At 40.4% G+C, this 21548-nt stretch overlaps 1 protein-coding gene and 1 long non-coding RNA gene across 4 annotated transcripts in view; one reads left to right on the forward strand and one right to left on the reverse strand.

Moving 5' to 3' along the window:
* The window catches only part of kat6a (K(lysine) acetyltransferase 6A), a 53429-nt gene that overhangs the window by 7518 nt on the left and 24363 nt on the right, over nt 1-21548 (forward strand). The window lies entirely within an intron of this gene.
* On the reverse strand, nt 5015-6120 carry LOC133474693 (uncharacterized). The gene is made up of 3 exons (XR_009787594.1): nt 5723-6120; nt 5478-5599; nt 5015-5334 (listed from the first exon to the last, which is right to left on the reverse strand). It is a non-coding gene; the product is annotated as an uncharacterized LOC133474693 (long non-coding RNA).

Consider the following 21548-nt stretch of genomic DNA (forward strand, 5'->3'; position numbering starts at 1 on the left):
CCAAACTATGCCCCATGGGCCATTTGTGGGCTGCTGTCCATTTTTTTGTCGCCATTGGAATTTAATAAAAGTTAAACTGAACACAGCCTGCAATTCTAATTTTCCCTGCCTCGATATATTGCCATGTGCAGCATGCTGCTAGTTTTTCTCATATCTTGTCTCCAAAGAAACTGGGTGACGAGGATTCACTCTGTTTATTGGTCCCAGCATGGGTGCGTTTGTTTATGTGGAGTCAATGTAGGGATTCATCTTGTCTGTATCAAGACTCTTTGGCCCAATGTGACGTATCATTTTTTTTTTAATGTCAATGTGAACAGTACAATTCAGATTTTCTTTTTTTAATATCCGACCCAGGCCTCTTTCATATGTGGATATGAATTGGATATGTATCCGATGCGAGTGCTGTATGGATGCGCATGTTGTGCTCATCTGACGTATACATCATCAAAAGGCTACAAATGTCACAATTGTTTGACAAAACAGACATGCCAGAAAAGCAACCTTGAAAACAAGAGGCTTTAGAACTGATAAATATAAGAAAATGTTGGCTCGGGTTGCACAAAATCCTTGTAATTGTCACGTGTCATGACGAGACCTACGCGAGGGGCCATATTTACTTCTGTAAACATGGCACCTCGTGTTTGTGTACATGCGCAGTGTGACATCCTGTTTCATGCACATGCATGTGACGCCACGGACACATTCTGTCCACAATAGAAGCTGGATTTGTTTTTGTAATGTGAATGACTGCATAAAAAGATCAGATTTAACATGAAATCTGAATTGGGCATCATGTCCTGCACTCTGAACATAGCCTTTGTCTCTGTGAGGGCAGGGAGGCGGGGCCGCTATCTTACCCACACACACACACATGCACTAGAAGGGCAAGTTAGCAACACAAGGAAGCCAATACAAAAGCGGGAATATTTCGGCTTCAAACCGAATGAGCAAAGAGAGCCAACAATATGCCAATTTTGCTCTCGTCTCGACAGTTATTAAGGCTTCTTGACACAGCTCTTAACGCGCAGCACGCTGTCAACATGTTGACCGTTATATTTGTATGTACTCACTGCGCGAGGACGAGGGAAGCAACACGGCGTTCATGCCTGACTCATGAGGCATTTTGGTCAACAAAGTAAATACAAACGGAATACTGCACCCTCTAAAAGTGTAGGTGAAGGTGTATTGTCACAAATGACAATACCACAACCTTTCAACAGAGTGAAAGATGGGATTAAAAGAAATCAACGTATGTATGTACAGTCCCCTTCAAAAGTACTGGAATGGCAAGGTCAATTCCTTTTGTCTTTGTTATATAAGACATTTGGATTTCAGAACAAAAAATGAATATGAGACAAAAGTTCAGAATTCAAGCTTTTATTTCATGGTATTGACGTCTAGGTGTGTTAAACAACTCAGGACAGAGTACCTTTTGTTTGAAGCCACCCTCTTTTCAAGTGAGCAAACGCATTGTAACAGACATTAACTCATTCAGTGTCAGCCGTTTCCTGAGCAGGGAACCCCTAGACTGCCAGACATTTTTGTGCAATTTCACTCATTTTTCAAGCCCCACAGAATATTGTGTACTATGACTATGTAAACACCAAAAGAAAGATCAGACTCTCTTCTTTCATCAGAAAAAAAGGTTTGTCTCTAGCTTATACCGTTCTTTAGTAATCAGCAGTCAAATATAGGCTACTTTCAGTCAAATATAGGCAACTTTCAGCCAAATCTCTTTCTGGAGGAAAAAAAACCCAGGGAAAACAGCCTTTTTGTGAAAGCAGACAGATCAAGCAGAACTGGTGACTTTGACACCAATATTTTGTTTCTTTAATGAAAATCTCAAACATCTGAACATAAAACAACACTGAGAAAGTCCTATTGACAGAAAAATAATTTATATACAAGTATAAATATGTAGCGACACGGTGGACGACTGGTTAGAGCGTCAGCCTCACAGTTCTGAGGACTGGGGTTCAATCCCCGGCCCCGCCTGTGTGGAGTTTGCATGTTCTCCCCGTGCCTGCGTGGGTTTTCTCCGGGCACTCCGCTTTCCTCCCACATCCCAAAAACATGAATGAATTGGAGACTCTAAATTGCCCATAGGTGTGAATGTGAGTGCAAATGGTTGTTTGTTTATATGTGCCCTGCGATTGGCTGGCACCCAGTTCAGGGTGTACCCCGCCTCCTGCCCGATGATAGCTGGGATAGGCTCCAAGACGCCCGCGACCTTAGTGAGGAGAAGCGGCACAGAAAATGGATGGATGGATGGATATAACTATGTACAGAATTTACATAAGACAAAAATGCATGAGCAAATGGGGCTCCCACATTTGGACTTTCTTCCTCCTAATTCTCCTGCTCTACCGTTTGCTCAATAGTCCAGGTTTTTTTTTTTTTTACCTTGTGCTTGAAATCAAGCAAAGTTTTATCCACATTTGGGTTTTATTCTTTGGTGGTGGTGAATGTGATCTTGTGTGGTTGTCATTGTCCTTGAAACCAGTCCCTACTTCTGCTTGAAGCACAACCTGTGCTGTTTAGAAATGTATAACTATTACTATAAAAATCCATTGTTGAAATTTCTGTAGTGGGACGTGGAGGGAAAAAAAGCTTTCCATTACCTTTTTTGTTTGCACTGTGTACTGGAATGGGAGTCGAACGTCTGCTGGATGCATAACCTGTACGTTTTAAAAAAATACATACGATTACTAGAGAATACTTTTTATTTATTTGTGTTTTGCAAGGGTTAAAAAAAAAACCTTACTTTTCTTTGTCACAATTATAAAAGACGTTCAACTTACGGGTGTTGAATTTCTGCAAGATGGACGAGCTGGAAATGGAAAATTCAAATCAGTACTGTCAACGGATGTTACATTGTAACGTGAACTAGTGGGACTAAATAATGCTTTTATGTTAGCTCGCTAATGTAGCTAACATGAGCTGCAAATGAGTTAACTTTGTCTCCGTTATCATCTGGAGCAAGCTCCGAATGAAGCTCGGCTGTTTCCAGGCGATCCAGAGGGAGTTCACTCATCACGATTCCGGATCCCATTTACTCAAATCCTGGTCGGCAGATGTTCAGCTGGCAAGCGGCCGAGAGCATCTCTCCATATGGCAGGGCATTTTCGGCGATAGCTTTGCAAGAAAGGGATCGGCTCGTAGCGTCATCCTTTATTCCCCCGCATAATCTAAAGCGTCATTCCTGTCGGTTGCAGCAATATTTTTCGTGCCTTGGTGCAAGAAATTTCGAGTACCGAAATCGTTTTTTTTTTTTAACAGATTTGTTTTCATTTTTGTCTTCTCTCTTTTCCGCCATTATATTTCCCTCTTCTCAGTCTCCTGCACCCCGCCCCCTCCTTCTTCTTCCTCTTCTTCAATCTGTAGTAGGGACGTTCACCTCAAGGCATTGTTGCCCTCTACAGGGTGCCATTCCTCATCGCAGTCATCCAGAGGCTTGACGATCACACACAAACTGCACAAGGCCCTCCCCCACACGTCCCTGTTAAAAAACGCTATTGATGTCTTTAGATGGCATTGGCAGGAAATGAGTTACATTAACTTAGTGAATAAAGTTTAATATTTGGTGGCATAACCCTTCCTTGCTCTATTGGGTTAAGGTCTGGGGTTAGACTTGGCCAGTCTAAGACCTTCCACTTTTCCCCCCTGATGAAGTCCTTCGTTGTGTTGGCAGTGTGTTTTGGGTCATTGTCTTGTATGATAAAGCTTCTCCCGATTAGTTTGGAAGCATTTTTCTGTAAATTTCCAGACAAAATGGTTTTGTAGACTTCAGAATGCATTCTGCTGCTACCATCATGAGTTACATCAATAAAGACGAGTGAAGCTCATTCCAGAAGCAGCCATGCAAGTCCAACCCATGACATTACATCCACCATGCTTCGCAGATGAGCTTGTGTGTTTTGGATCATAAGCAGATCCTTGCTTTGTCCATACTTTGGCCTTTTCATCACTTTGGTAGGATTAACCTTGGTCTCATGAGTCCATAAAACTTTTGTTCCAAAACTTTTGTGGCTAATCTCTGTACTTCTTTGCAAAATCCAATCTGGCTTTCCGATTATTTTTGCTGATGAGTGGTTTGCATCTTGTGGTATGGCCTGTATATTTTTTTCTCTCAAAGTCTTCTTCGAAGTGGATTGTGATACCTTCACCCCTGCCCAGTGGAGGTTGGCATTGATGTCACTGACTGTTGTCTTTGGGTGTGTTTTTTCCACAGCTCTCACAATCGTTCTGTCAGCAACTGCTGTTCATACCCTTGGCTGACCTGTTTGATGTCTTTTGCTCAGTACACCAGTAGTTTCTTTCTTTTTCAGGACACTCCCAATTGGTGTAATGCTATGCCCAATGTTTGCGCAATAGCTCTGATCGATTTCCCCAAATGTCTTCAGTATACATCAAAAACAATAGACTTGACCTTGCCGTTCCAATACTTTTGGAGGGGACTCTATGTGTATAAAATTTCGAATGACCAGCATGTTCAACAGATCTTGATATAAGTATAATTTTCCTTAAGTATAATTTTACTAAGAAAGGAAATGTTGCCCAAGAATTGTAACGGGTGTACTTGCTCAATAGATATATTTCGAAACTCTTGATTAAAACTGGGGCACGTGTTCTATGTCATCAGTAGTGGTTTATAGTGCCAAAGTCAATAACGCATGGTTTTAGCTAGTGATGGGATGATGATGCCTCAAGAGTGTATTGACACACTACACCAACTGTGTCAGCACTGTATTGACACTGTGTAAACAAAATGAAAATAAGATGGAAAAGCTGCAAACCCAACATCAGCCTGTGAAATAATATTTAATCGCTAGTCCTTTACCTAACATATGATCTCATCATTGGATAATTTAATTTACATTTTTATAATTTGTTTGCTGAGTTGTTTTTGAGAAGAGTTTAAAATCTGCTTCAAACCTTGTTTGTGTAAATGCGAAAATGGCATGTAAAATATAGCAAATTTGTCTGTGATAAAATTCAGTTAAAATTTTTAACTTATGTATGGAATTTTGTTAACTTAAGTGTTCAATCATACGAAATAAAAGACTAAAAATTGATTAATTTATGCATTTTTATTGAGGAACAAAAGTTTGTGAAGTGTCTTTGCGATTTCCCCTCTTAGACACCAGTTCGCCTGCCTTAGAAAAAAACTTTCACAGGGTACAGATGAAGATGGTGAGCATAAAAATTTAAGTGCGAGTTGATGAGTTTCAGGAGCTCCCTGAATCCCTCATTTTCAACAATGGTGAGTGGCTGACAGTCTTTGATGATCCTGTTGACCACAGACAGCCTCATCCACTGCTTGCTTGTTAGGAACTGCAAGCCAAAAGGAAATATTTTGTTAAAAGCTTATTAAAGGACTGTAATTTTTACAAATAATATTACAGTCACACAAAGCCTTTTGTGTGTAATAAACTATTATTGAAAATATAATTATTTTTGTGAGAATTTCAACATACCTGGGGTACTCAAGAGTATCTGCCAATTCTCCATTGCCATGCCGAGCTCTATAATGCCTCAGCATTGACGAAGTGCTCCTATGGATGTAGGTTAGGTCTGTGGAGCAGAGCCGACACTTCACCTACAATAAAATAAAAAAGTTAATTTATCTGAAAACAATTCAAACCTCTTACCAGAAAAGAGTACAAACATATTTAATTAAAAAAATAACAGTCAACAATGCCCAAAGGAGAAAAAGAGTTACCTTATTTGGCATCAAAAGATCAAAATTATTCCAGACTGGGGGAAACGTCTTGGAACAATCCATGAAATCAGTGGAACAAGGTGAGGGCAAGCAAAAATCCAACAGCAACAGCAAAACTCCATCCAACAAAATGTCGACACAGTTTGTTTCCTTATAAACACAATTTGGCGCGGCACATCCAGACGACACACTTCCTGTATTGGTCACTTGATTTTTTTCTTAAAGCGATAAGCACACCCATACGATGTTTCACTCTTGTGCACTCGGCACAGTGCTGACCCACCAGTGTTGTTCGTCCCATCACTAGTTTTAGCATGTTCAATAAATTAAAGTTGAAGAATTTCAAAGTGGCCCTTGCATCCATCGATTTTTCTGCATGCAGCCCTTGGACAAAAAAGTTTTGACTTCCCTCCAATATACACTAATCACAAAAAGTTAAGGATATTCAGCTTTCGGGTGAAATGAACCTAAAATGCACTATAACCTTTACAGGTGAATGTAATGTGACCTTTTCTTAACTGAGTGACTGAAATGCCTGTGTGAATGCTAAGCAAACAGGACCAAATGTGCACATTATTTTGGTCCGGACCAGAGTACCAAACTTTAAACACTTCCACAGAAAAGTTAGCATTAAACAAGTAGCAGGACACAGTGTGTGCCTGCCTGTAGCGTTTCATCACGTGTGAACTGGGTTCCTTTTAAACAGCATTGTTGCCAGAATGTGAAACCTGTCAATAATGCAGAGGAAAAACATTCACGCTTTAGTAGGTCGGTAGGTTTAGTAGGCTGTAACGATTTTGTATCAAAACCGAAAATCGTGGTTTTCAAATACACACTCATGTCGTCTTTGAAATGGCCGAACCGACACGCCCTGTCAACTGTGTGCCTCTACTCCACACACAGGCATATGCACGCATAGTGCTACCAAACTTAATATAATTAATATAATAATAATTATTATTATGTAAGTTAATGTAATAAACAGTAAGTCTAGATTGACTGATATATTTCTTCATGAAGTCTCCTCAAGCGTGTGTCATGGGACTACTTTTCCCGGAATACCCATAGTTAGACTATGCGCGAAGAGCGGAAGCGAGGAAGAAACACAGCTAAAGTAAAGGCTGAATCAGTTGCAATTATAGCAAATGGATGGAGGATCCGTGCCACACAAAGCGACATGACCATAACCGCACACCCTGAGTTGTTTGCAGCAAGCCTGTGATGTATGTTATTCTGCCCTCGCTTTACGTGCTTTAAACTATTTAATAACACCCCAGTTGTGGTTTACTGTAAAACTAAACATGCAACAAAAAAGTACACATTGTATATTTAACGACATGTTTTAGAAATCAACATCTTAATCCTAAAAGAGCCAATGGAAAACCCTACTGACGGGCTTGCCATGAGCTAACGGGAGAGATTTACCTTCAAATAACAAATATTCACACACAAACGCTGTACTAACACATACAAACAGGTCATATAACAAGACTGACAGGCATATGTTCTTCCTAATCTGTTTTATTGTGACCTCTTCTCTCTCTCTTTTTTTTTTAAATCTTACTGCAAACGTGTAGCTCCATGCATGCACACTACACTGCCCCTCGGAGGGCAAGGTCTGGACAGCAGGAACAGCAGACCATTTTCTCCTCTGACTGTCTGGCATAAAATCAGACTAAAATGTTCCTGTTTTAGGTCAATTAGGATTATCAAAATTATTTCTATTTAATAAATGTTAAATTGTTATCGTTTTGTACCGTTAACTTGGCTGTACAGAGAGCGCTGGGTATGGTGTGGCGACTCCTTTTTTTCCCTTCTACTTTTGTTATTTAATTTCTGGCTTGAAAAACCCAATGCGCCGGTCACGTGATGCAATGCGGGTGCCGGAATATAAAGAGGCCTTAAATATATATTTTATTATTATTATTATTGTTTTTGTTTTAAAAAATCGAACCGTGGGGGAGAAATCGTTATACGTATTGTGATAGTCCTGGTTGTCATGTATAAACCTACACCATATTTTAATTTGTTTCAGATTATTATATGGCCTTATTTCCACAATGGATTGATTAGTCATTTGGTACATCTGTGCCTCCCAAAGCTCAAACTGTAAATCTCAAATTTCTTGATTTCAACTCAAACGATTTTGATGTTCCCATCATTATATAAAAAAAAAAAAAAGTTTTGAGAAACCATAAACTGATAAATGTGCAGCAAACTGTAATTATCCTGTGCTGCCTTGGTAATCCTGTCAGACCTCACAGACAGAAGAACCAGAACCAGAGGCAGCTGGCTTCAAGCCTTTAGAACAAACATTATTTCACGACCACGGGGAGCAGTACCTCTAACTGTAGGACAACATGAATGACATTTGTAACGGAAAATGCAGCTCCGTGAGGCCTTGCATATGGGATAATCTCTCCACCCCACGAATGGAGTCAATGTGGTATGCAGCTGTGGAAGTGATGCTGGGGAGTTGGCAGTGCACTCTATTTGATGCAGTTATTTAGCTCTGTCTATGGTTTGCCGGGATTTTTAAGGAAAGGGAATTACATTGGCATGGCAGAGTCTCTCGTTAATGTTCAAGTGTTAAACTCCCAAGCAATACAGACAACAGGTTTTCAGATGAGCCTGCTGGCAGCTAACTCAAGTCTGGGTGTAGATGACTGTAGAGGGGAACACAAATCTATCAAAGGACACAGAAGGGAATAACAAATACCAATACCAGTTTTTGTCAGAGTGCAAGTACTTCCATTTGAGTATTTGCGTATACCCAGTACAGATACTTGATAATGCCATTAGGTCTTGCAGTTGTGATGAAACAATTTTCCCAAATTGCAAAACACAAACTTTTCTTGAAAAGAGCACGTTTTACTCAAATATAGCACTTTTTAGTTTTTACAACTTGTAATTACTTATATATTATTTATTATATTTTAACATCCCACTGCATGTTTTTGTCTTGTCACACATTTCACTTAAAGTGAAACCAAACAGGAGACAAAACATGTCTTGTAAATTTGACATCACTGATAAGAGTCTTGTTAACAAGCCCAACAATGAATGAATTAATAACAAAATTGCAAAGTATGTTAAATCAGGCCTCAAAATGGTTAAGAATTGACATTCAGCCTGCAGATGTTGTGGGCGTGTTGCTGAGACCTCTGAAAATCCCACTTCTTCTGTCAATCAAATACACATACACCTTCCTTCTCTCACAGTTCTTTTCCAGCGACCGAAGTATAACACACTTTCACTGGCTGCAGAGAAACAGCCTCTGAGCCAGCATAGTGACCATAAACTGCGACCATTTTCCCTCCTTTGAAATTCAGTGGACAACGGGCTTCTGTGGTTGCCGAATAGTGCTCCATAAGCGGCCAAAGCCATGTGACAAACACTCCGGCCCTCCTGAATGATGGGCGAGGAGAAGGAGGGAAGGAGTCTAACGGCACTAATGCTGTTGTGTTGGACCTCCAGCGGCTTCACTGCTGGCAATGGGCCGCGAGGCGGCGGATCTCGTCTGTTTCGCCGCTACCTTGCAACACAATGTGCGTGGGTACCAGACGGCAAGAAACGTTGCCCAAATAACACCAAACACGTTACTCTTAAGGGAAGATGTATTTTTTCAAGTTGTGGGCATATTTTCATGGCTCATTGCAAGCTATACTGGTAGAACGGGGTGAAGGAATTTAAGAACAAGGAAGTGCTATTCCACCAAATGGCCACTGCATGGAATAAGAGCGTTTGGTGTTTATATATTGGGGTATACGCCCCAGCCCCGTGACGTCACAGGGCTAGTTTTTAGACTCGCCCACAAAACCAGGAACATTTATATTATTCTCAGTCTTCAAATATATTTAATGTTTTTAGAAACAAAAACGTGAAATGCAGTGGCCACCATGTTTTAAACATCTTCAGGAATAAGGATCACAAAAAAACAAAACAAAATGGACAACGATAGTTTTTCCGGACTTGATAAATGGTCATTGTTTTGGTGAGCTGGCGTGCGGATCACAGAGTGAGTCGACAGAGTTGGACAGCTGTTTCCTTAGCTGCAAGTGGACTCATGGAACATAGGCGGACCGGTGCACTCTTGCTGGTGTTCAGTCCGTCCAATACTCCACAGCCTGGCTCCATGTACAGCGAAGAGATTCACACAGCAGAGACACTTAAGGGAAAGTTAACTGTTGTGTTCGCTAGCCCGGCCGTGAGCTAGCGAGTTAAGGAGCTAAACAGATCGCTCCACCGCGGCAAAGTCGTTTTGAAACATCAGGGCCTCTATAAGTTTTTGCTTGTGTTAGTCACGTATTAACACAAACACAGGAACATTAACTGTTTAAGTATAACCTCAGTGGCACACGTTATTCAGTCAGTAGTTGATTACAGCAAACGTCAACATATATTTGATTGACAGGTGAAGGGCTTGTCTTCAGCGGACCAACCACACAACTGCCGGGTTTACATGGAGTTTTTTTGTCCTTCCCATTGAAATAATTCTGTTTGAATATTTGTGGTCAACTGTTTACATGTGACATGACGTGCACTAAATTTAATCCGAACAGCCGTGAGACATGCGCGTGTCATCGTGAACGTCACTTCATTTATCAAGATGGAGGTCCGTTGTCTGTTCAACACAGTAGTTGGGACTGTTTTATATGTTCATTTAAAAAAATGCTTGATTAAAACCAACTTATTAGTTAAAAACAAGATCTTCGTCGCATACGAGCACCACCAAGAGCCACCATATGTATGCCGTGCGCAAACGATGAAATCACCGCCCATTCACGTTGAGACGAACCAGGCACAGACAGCTTTTCCCGACTCTTATTCTGAATGACGGTATACATGGCGAAAATTTATACTTCTGATTGGTTTGGCAAAAGAAATATTCCACCTCTGTAAAACCGAATGAAATTCCGTTCGGATTCAGCTTGTTTTTTTCCCATTGAGGTGATTATATGCACCATTTTCAGTCGGTTTGGGCTTCTAAACCGATTATAACCGGAATAGAAGGCTCCATGTAAAACAGGCTAGACTTGCAGCTCTTTATTCTTTATCTCTGACCCAGGGGATCCCTATCACAGAGTAAAGAAAACAATTTAAGAGAAAAAAGGTAATAATATATAAAAGCAAAAAAAAATAGAAAAAATAATAAGGGCGGGCCATATTTTTCAATTTTTAAAATCGTTTATTGTGATAGTTTTTGGGAAAATATATCGTATTAAAGAAATTATCGAGACAGGCCTAATTAAATGCCTGCATTGACTGTATCTCTTCAAAATACAGGCAGACTTTATACAAATAACTCTTGTGCTTTACTGAGCATAGTTTTTCTAGAGGGGAAAAAGGGACGTGCTGGTTTTCAGGTTACATGTATGTTATCCTGTATAATTTTAACATCCTAATTTTAACATCCTTAGTGATGCAATTAAATTTTAGCCGCAGAATGATTCCCTGCACACACTGTTTGGTGATAACATAGTGCCATAAATCAACAATACATGTTAAATAACACCTATATACAACAAACATAAACACACATAAAGATGAATGTCTTTTTTTACTGTAATAATTAAAATTTCCATGTCACAATGAATCGTGTTCCGTCATCATGCTAGCGGGTACTAGCCCAAACGGAGCACCCCTATTATCGCCTAACCTTGCTGCTTTCCGCTTTTCTTTTTCACTTCCAATTTGATGCAGATATTACAGCCTTGAATTTTGGCCAATACCGATATCTGTCCGATCAGATATCAGCAATTATCATACATACTTTACTTTTTTGTAGTATGGAATGTTAGAAAAGGTTTTATGAAGTGATATTACTCAAACAAAGAACAATAATCAGCAACAGTAGGTAGGAGAAAAACTGATCCATTTATTATTAACCAATGGTTTACATGAAGTAACTTTAAAAAGAAGAATGTACTACATTTGAATAAAATAAATAACAAATATATTAGGAAATTCTGAAACATTAGTTCACTAAAGCTAATAACAAAAATATACATTTAATTAAATTGCAACATAACCACTGCTTAACTTAAACATAAGCATGTTGTCTCACAGTATCACAAACCCTAACCTGCGTCATCGGTGGGTAGGGAAAGGAATTAGCGTTTTTTTTTTTTTGCATTTGGTTCCATACATTACAAGAAAAGAAAATCACCCGTGCTGTGTGAAGATACTTTTCGTGTCAAAATGCTGATATCCGTACCCTTCAAAATAAAAGGCTACAAGCTTAAAACAAGAAGTTGAGTTAAAACTTGGACATATAAACCATTTGACGTGGTGAAACAGAATACAGGGACAGCTATATAGCATTGTTAAAATAACTTTGCAATGCTATATTTAACTTTTAGCTGAAACATTAATTAATGAATATTAAGTCAATTGGCTTAGTTCCACACACATTGCCTTTTAGTTCGTAGGTTTGATATTGATACTTGTTATAAAGAACCTCGAGTCAAATGTTCATTTTAGTCTATGCTGCGGGCTTCTAAGAAAATGGATGTTCATAATTTGGACACCCTTTATTTAAACCATACAAACGTTTTTGACCCAGCCCCCTAAAAGAATCGGAATCGAGAATCATTTGGAACCGGAATCGAACGAAGAACCGGAATTGCTCAAATTCAAACGATATCTCAAGGATATAAAATCAAACAAATGGTTATAAGCGGTTGACTTCAGTATGTGTTTGTTTACTATGATAGGGGGTTTAATAGTATTAAGATATTTAAGAAGACTTATGCTTGACCTGGCGACTCATACTTCATGATCTAAATCTGGTTTGGTGACCTCTGGTGGTTGAACCAGGAATTGAAACTGGGGCTAAGCTCAATCATGAACCCAGCTACATTAAGCCAATCACTTCTTTTTGTTCCATCGCTTCATGTGGCTTGGCTGCCCACTTGACACTTGTTATAAAGAACCTCGAGTCAAATGTTCATTTTAGTCTATGCTGCGGGCTTCTAAGAAAATGGATGTTCATAATTTGGACACCCTTTATTTAAACCATGCAAACGTTTTTGACCCAGCCCCCTTAAAGAATCGGAATCGAGAATCATTTGGAACCGGAATCGAACTAAGAACCGGAATTGCTCAAATTCAAACGATGCCCAACCCTACTCCTTGCTACTATATTAGCCCCATAGCAACCTGTGTTTGTGATCACATGGGCTCTGCATGCCGTCCGTGCGGTGCAGGATAAATATGCTGGACCGACGCATGGAATGGACTACTTGTATAAGAGTGGTAAATCTGGGATTTTAGATTCAATCCGATCCGATACTCTGTTTTTTGGGGGGGGTTTTGCAGACCAATTTTTTATCTCAAAGATCGATCACGACACCCCTATTCTTGATAGAATTTTTAAAGTAATGAAATTGTATTTGTTCTGGTCGTGAATTTCTGTAGGTTGGCAGCTCTGGAGTCATAGCCATAACTGCGATTGTACTAATAATTGGCACAGTTTTATAATTTATAATTGGCGGGTTTGATTTATTTTTATATTTTAATTGTAATGTAAAGCTATGTTGCAATGTCAGCGGTTTGTGTTGCATTTTTTGGGGGATGAATAGCACTTTCAAATAAAGTGTGATTGATTGATTTGATAATTTCTCCCAGTGTTCATCTTTCGGGTTTTCGGCCTTGGGCTCCTCAGTTTCGGTTTTCGGTTTTGGTCAAGAATTTTCATTTTGGTGTATCACTAATCGTAATACAGTGGGTACGGAAAGTATTCAGACCCACTTAAATTTTTCACTCTTTGTTATATTGCAGCCATTTGCTAAAATCATTTAAGTTTATTTTTTTCCTCATTAATGTACACACAGCACCCCATATTGACAGAAAAAAACGGAATTGTTGAATTTTTGGCAGATTAAATAAGAAAAACTGAAATATCACAGCCATGAGTCTTTTTGGGAATGATGCAACAAGTTTTTCAAACCTGGATTTGGGGATCTCTGCCATTCCTCCTTGCAGATCCTCTCCAGTTCTGTCAGCTTGGATGGTGAACGTTGGTGGGCAGCCATTTTCAGGTCTCTCCAGAGATGCTCATTTGGGTTTAAGTCAGGGCTCTGGCTGGGCCATTCAAGAACAGTCACGGAGTTGTTCTGAAGCCACTCCTTTGTTATTTTAACTGTGTGCTTAGGGTCATTGTCTCGTTGGAAGGTGAACCTTTGGCCCAGTCTGAGGTCCTGAGCACTCTGCAGAAGGTTTTCGTCCAGGATATCCTTGTACTTGGCCGCATTCATCTTTCCTTTGATTGCAACTGGTCGTTCTGTCCCTGCAGCTGAAAAACACACCCACAGCATGATGCTGCCACCACCATGCTTCACTGTTGGGACTGTATTGGACAGGTGATGAGCAGTGCCTGGTTTTCTCCACACATACCGCTTAGAATTAAGCCCGAAAAGTTATATCTTGGTCTCATCAGACCAGAGAATCTTATTTCTCACCATCTTGGAGTCCTTCAGCTGTTTATTAGCAAACTCCACGCGTGCTATCATGTGTCTTGCACTGAGGAGAGGCTTCCGTCGTGCCACTCTGCCATAAAGACCCGACTGGTGGAGGGCTGCAGTGATGGTTGACTTTCTAGAAATTTCTCCCATCTCCCAACTGCATCTCTGGAGCTCAGCCACAGTGATCTTTGGGTTCTTTTTTACCTCTCTCATCAAGGCTCTTCTCCCCCGATTGCGGCCAGCTCTAGGAAGGGTTCTGGTCGTCCCAAATATCTTCCATTTAAGGATTATGGAGGCCACTGTGCTCTTAGGAACCTAATGTGCAGCATAAATGTTTTTGTAACGTTGGCCAGATCTGTGCCTTGCCACAATTCGGTCTCTGAGCTCTTCAGGCAGTTCCTTTGAGCTCATGATACTTATTTGCTCTGACATGCACTGTGAGCTGTAAGGTCTTATATAGACAGGTGTGTGGCTTTCCTAATCAAGTCCAATCAGTTTTATCAAACACAGCTGGACTCCAATGAAGGTGTGGAACCAGCTCAAGGATGATCAGAAGAAATGGACAACACCCGAGTTAAATATGAGTGTCACAGCAAAGGGTCTGAATATTTATGGCTGTGTGATATTTCAGTTTTTCTTTTTTAATAAATCTGCAAACATTTCAACAATAATTTTTTTTTCTGTCAATATGGGGTGCTGTGTGTACATTGAGGAAAAAAATTAACAAATGATTTTAGCAAATGCCTGGAATATAACGACTGAAAATATTTAAGGGGTGTGAATACTTTCCGTACCCACTGTATACAGTATATCTATAGCAGGACTAAAGAAAATCACAATGTAATTTTTTTTTTTCAATGTCGTGCAGCCCTAGTTCAGGATGCAAGTGTGTGTTGGGGGGCTGCTAAGATTGGGTCCCTATTTTAATTAGATGCTTGACTTTAGACAAGGACAACAGCACTGCTTTCCTCTGTCCTTGTTCTTGTTTTGCTTTTCACCATTTCCCCTTTCTCCCGGTCTCCATTGTTCCCTCTCTTAGGTGTCTCAATCTACTGACCTCTCTTTAGATAACAGCAGCCACTTGCATAAAAAGAAAACCAGGCCACCTCTGTTTTGTATTCCCTGCACTGATAGTCTGTATGACAATGTGAAGTGGAGCCTCAAGAAGCTATTGCTGAGCATTTGAACATGTTTAGGTGATTCAAAAAGCTTTTGTGCATGGCAGGTCAGACTTAACTGCCTGTCTGTCTTTGTAAATATGTACGGTACTTGCAGCAATTGTGAGTTGGCTTTTCCAGTCCACACAGTTAATATAGCTAACTGGTAACAATTGTGAGGTGTGTCTTATTGGCTCATGGTCACAGTTTGTCACTGGATATTGCTGGCATTTAATAAAGGACCACAAGCCTAACATGCACAGACAGCTTATGATAGACATGTAATGTCAAATTTTAGCCGCAGTACTTGATTCCACTGGCCTGTTGATTTGTGGAAATGTAGAGATTTCCCAGAGCAAGTCTGTGTTGATGAACCAGAGAGCAAAATTGTTCCCAGGAGAAATTTGAAGATTGGGTTTCATTGCTTCAAAATCCCTGTCACCGAGAAGGGGTTAGCTTTTCATTTTTAAGTATCTGCTGAAGATTCGTTTACAGTGGCAACTATTAACGAAAACCATGCTGTTATGTGCGTCTATACAAGATGTTTGGAAATATGTTGCTGGCTCAGTTTTTTTTTTTTACACGTGCAGTTGGCCCACTTAGCAGTGAAGGGGTTACATGTCAGGAATGATTAAGGTGTGCGTCTCTTTCTTACCTCTTCCTTCCATGCTGAATATTTGATCCATTTGTCTCACCCCACTGTTTTCCTGAGATTGAAACCTGTTTAATGACTTACATACAGTCCCCTCCAAAGGTACTGGAACGGCAAGGTGAATTCCTTTGTTTTTGTTGTCAGAATTTGAATTTTTGCTAACAAAATTACTCCAATTTGTTTGAAAATGTAGTTATAATGTAGTTTTCTCTGCAACATTACAAAATACAAATTGAGCATTTCCACCCTGTACGTCTAATTCACCCTTCTCTTCGCAGCTTATTCTTAACAGCCCTCCTTTAATTGTTGACCTCCTTTCCTGACACCCTCTCTCCATGCCTCTCTCACCATCCTTGTGCTGGTGTGGCTGGGTTAGTGGAGGCTGTAGGAGGGTGCATGAGTCTGAAGAAAATTAACCCAATAAATCAAGCTCTTGTCCCTGTGTCCTCCATGCCAGGACCTTATAGCTGCCCATACTTCTACAGCGATGCATGCACATACATACACAAAGATGTTTAAGCAGCATTGGAAGAGTTAAACCCGTTTTCATCTTTATTTTTTCAGGACGTTCCAAATTGTTGTATTAGCTATGCCCAATGTTTGTGCAATAGCTCTGATCGAGTTTCCCTCTTCTCTCAGCTTCAAAATGGTTCGTTTTTCTCCCATAGATGGCTCTCTGGTCTTCATGTTTGCTTAACAGCAAATGCAGTTTTCGCAGGTGAAACCCAAAGCCAAAAATGAGTACCAGCTAATGTTTAAGCAATCAATCTAAAAGGCAACACCTGGGCCACTAGAAACACTCAATAGTCACATGTTCCGATACTTTTGATCACTTGAAAAGTGGGTGGGTTCAAACAAAAGGTCCTCTCTCCTGAGTTGTTTAACACATCTAGATGTAAATACCATGAAATAAAAGCTGGAATTCTGAACTTTTGTCTGTCATCTTTTGATCAGAAACCCAAATGTCTTCAGTATACAACAAGAACAATAGAATTGACCTTGCTGTTCCAATACTTTTGGAGGGCGAGAGATTCGACTGTGTCGGTACCAGACTCCATAATCAATACAAAATCCACCAGGAATCCTTAGATATATCAGTTGCAGCGCTGTGAATTGGATATTGCGAAGCTAAGAATAGGTTTCCTGAGGCGTGAGAGCTCTCGCGCTGTGTAACACAGACGTAATGTTATGCTTACAACCCAAAAGAGCAGTGATGGGCACTAGAGAGACTACTAGTTTACCTACGTTTCTCTTCTGGGTCGGTTTGTGCGACCCCAAAAAAGAAACTACAGGGAGAACACACAGCCAGGTATGTCCCAACAACAACAATCGCCAGTCGTGCTAGGCCAGTCATCATGACTTAAAGTTCAAAAAGTCAGTCAGCAAGCAGTGCGATTGTTTTAAAAAGAAAGGGGCTTGGGGGAGAAAGCATTGCGTAAGTGCAGTGGCGGTCCTAGTTTGAATGGCACTGTGTGCTCGACACCCCCCCTTGGCTCTTAACTATTGTTTGCAGATAATTTTTTTTTGACAAATAACTTGTTGTAGTCTATTTAAATAATTTTAAGTTTGACAATACGGTTAGAAAAATATTTCATAGAAAGTAAAGTCAAATCAAGGTTCTTTATGATTAACACCTATTTCAACAATTGTTAACTATCGCATTGTTTCCGCACCAAATCAAATTGAATCGATTGGCTCCCATTCTGAACTGAACCGTATCGTTCCGCCCTTCCAGATATTGTTTTTGAATCGAATCGTAACCTGTGTATCTAGTAGGCTTTACACTATCAGGATTTTTGGGGCCGATCAACCATCAGCGAGTTTAAAAAAACGATAACCGATCACAAAATGGAGCAGTGTGTCTATTTAACCCTCCTGTTCATTTGTCAGGAACAGCAATGATGTTCCCGGGTCAATTGACCCGGTGTATGTTTAATTATCCAAAAGATGTCCGAAACAAACAAAAAAATCCTAACAAGCATTGTTAATATTTCATTACTAACTCCATTACTAACTATTCTATCAATATTTAGTGCAATGGTGTTCCTTACCTCTCACAGGTAATGGTTCAATTAGGATAATTCACTCATTTTTCATTTAAAAAAATACATGTTCAAACTGTTTTTTTATTTTTTCATCACCTTATTACTTAAAGAGCAACATATAAAACACACAACATAACATTGAAACATAACATTTAAATCTGTTTTACATACATGCACTATTTCTGAACCAGAAATGAACAAAATAACAAGCAATAGCAATTTGAACAAGGTGTGTGTCTGTCTGTCCATCTACACAGCACACGAGTGACATGTCATCACACTGTGCTTTGTGCAAATGAATTTTTCACATTTTGCACAGGTCATGCTTGTCTTAACATCATCAGATGGGCTGCAGACCTGGCACCTCTTCCTCTTCACTTTTCCCCCAGCAGCAACCTAGAAACAAGAGGGCCATGATTACTTTACTATGGTGTCTTTTTGCTGATCCCAAGACACACACAACACACTCTCATACACTTTATATACACACACATGCACACGCTTACAACCACCCACCCACACTTACTTACCTCACGCACTGGTGTACTATGTGCAGTCCTCTCCTGGATCTCCCTCACTGTGGCTGCAGCAGCTGGGGTCCTTGGCAGGTGCTGCCTCCATTGGATGTGCGGTGTCACAAGCGCCTTCCCCAGCTCCTCGAGAAAGACGCGCCTCTTGTACAGCTTTGAGACATTCCAGTCAGGAAAGATCTCAGTCCAGATGACAAACGCATTGTAGGCCGATACATCGATCATGTTATAAAAGATGACCAATGGCCAGCGTGCAGTCATTCGCTTCGTTGCTGTAGGACCCTGTTACTTTGTCCAAGTTGTCTACCCCCCCTTTGGTGGCATTGTAATCCAGAATCATGCTTGGTTTTTGGTCTTCTCTTGTGCTGATTTCAGCATTTTTGTGCAGAGTGCTCATGAGCACAACATTTCTTCCCTTTTTGGGGCAGTAAGACACTAGGGCTGTGGTGTCTGTGCCACTAGACTTTCATCCACTGTGATATTCGGACCTGGGTTATAGAGTAGTGGAAGTTGCTCTACCCACTTGTCCCACACTGTCCTAATAGCTGCCAGCTTGTCTCTCTCCCGTCTACCAGCCCTGGTCTCTCGATTATCAAATCGGATTACTCTGGAGAAAATGTGAAAAGTCTCCAGAGACATTGTGGCTCGAAATATAGCCCTGCCTGTCTCTGCATCCCACAGACTCGCTGTTGATTCATCTTTCGACTTATAGACCCCAGCCAGGACGAGGACCCCCAAATACGCATTGAAAGCATTGGGCAGCCGTGGCCCAATGGTTAAGATCATCGCCTGCCACCCTGGGGGACCTAGGTTCAAAACCCCCGACTGGACCATCCGCCAACATCCCCCGGACTCACGGCTGTGGTGTCCTTGAGCAAGACACTGATACCCCGAAATGCTCCCCGGGCGCTTCAGCTGCCCCCTGCTCCAGTGTGTTCCACTAACATGTGTATGTGTTCACTGTGATGGGTTAAATGCAGAGAACAAATTTCGTGTGCACGCATGCATGTTCATGACAATAAAAGATGATTCTTCTTCTTCTTCAAATGTGTTTTGTCCAGCTCCTTCCACTTCTCCCCAAAAACGCGCCTCCCTTCTAGATTAGTCATTTCCAGAATGATTTTCTGCATTGAATTAGGTATGACCAGCTCAAAAGCTGACTTGATGTCTGTCACACGAGTCACTGCCATCCTAGTGGGCTCTGGCACTGTTTTTATGATGTTTTCTGCAGACAGTTTTGCCTGATGCATGTTTGGGGATGAAGACCACTGTATGTCACCATTTTTTGACGTGAATGTCTTGCATGGAGGAATAGGAATATTAATTCCCTTATCTGGTGCAAAATCAGAATCATTAGAATCAGAATTTAGCTCAAGATAGTCTTCCCCTTCACACACATCCTCCTCTATTTCACTGTCATGATCAAAGATGACTTCCAGAGCCTCCTGGACTGTCATTTTTTTGCTTCTGCTACTCACTTTGTAAAGGTCTGCCTGACAGAGTCTAATGTTAGTCGGACTCCCATGCAGAGAATCTTTTATATGTTTTGCCCCTCCCCTGTTGAGTGTCCACTGAATGTGGGGGGAGTTTTCCCGCGAGAACATAAATGGTTCCCGTCAAAAGTCATAACACCTGTACCTGTGTGTGTGTGATTGGGGTGAAATATGTCTTACAGTTACAAAGAAAGAAATAGTCTGACATTTCTGACACCATTTACCTCCAGTTTGACTGCTGGGTCAAATTGACCCGAACAGTATCTATGTGATATAAACTTGCAGGGGGTGGTTGCAAATATGTGAGATGAACAATTTTCATTTTATATGTTGATTACATTAATTAAGGCAAGCAGAAGAAGTTTCATACTGAAAAAATATTTAACTATTTTTCCTAGATCTTCAAACTTTAAAACAGGTCAATTTGACCCATAACATAACAGGAGGGTTAAATGACTTGTTCATTTACTCTATATACTTGTGTACTTTATACTGTGTATCTTCAGAAGCATTCTGTCGTCCAGTGATTCCCAACCCGTATGACGTGGCACATTAGTGTGCCATGAGCGATCTTCAGTGTGCCGTGGGAAATTACAAAATTTTACTTAACTGCTAGAAAATTATTAATTTACAAAAAATAATGTATATTTGTTCCTCTATTTATGCCAGTGAGGCATAGTGACAGACAGAACAAATAAATGCTCTTCTATTAGATGGCAGGAAGTAGATACAGTAATTACTGTGTATCTACTTTGTGACATTTTGGTTTGTTGGTGTGCCATGAGATTTTCCAATTGTAAAATATGTGCTTTCGCTCCATAAAGGTCAGAAATCACTGCTGTAGTCAGGTCATGTATTGTAAACAGTCAGTCAGTAATTTTAAACATTACAACATGTAACCAACATATAACCAACATTACAACATGACATTTGGTTCTTATAATACACGCGTTGCGATGTCGTCGCCATGGTAACGTGTGTATCCAGTCACGTTTGAGTTGACAAGATAAAGCCCAGTGATAAACGGGATGTGGTGGTATTGGAATACAAGATTTTATTGCAGTAGTCTGACATAGTGCAATCGTGAAAGACCAAATTTGTCTTGTAGTCTGAGCCAGGCATTACGTGTTGTCTGTCTCAGACATGTTGTCTGTCCCACACTGCCGACATGTTTCTTTTAAAAATAACTTTATTGGCTGTCAGATATTTACAGTACTATGTCAAAAGACACGCGACAAGGATAAAAATGAACTAGCTTTTGGATTCAAATATACGGCGACACGGAGTAAATGTCTTTTGCGGAGCCGATCAATGATGTAATTGATGGGATTGGCAAATTATGACCTTAAAGATGATCATCCAATCAGCATAAAATTATAATTATCGGCCCATACCGATCAAGCCGATCAGATCGGTGTAAAGTCTAGTATCTAGTATCAGCCGAATGCCAGTAATTCCCAACACTAATTGCCGCACATGAGAAG

Source organism: Phyllopteryx taeniolatus, chromosome 3 (genome assembly GCF_024500385.1).
Source record: "Phyllopteryx taeniolatus isolate TA_2022b chromosome 3, UOR_Ptae_1.2, whole genome shotgun sequence".
In the NCBI taxonomy this organism is placed as follows: Eukaryota; Metazoa; Chordata; class Actinopteri; order Syngnathiformes; family Syngnathidae; genus Phyllopteryx; species Phyllopteryx taeniolatus.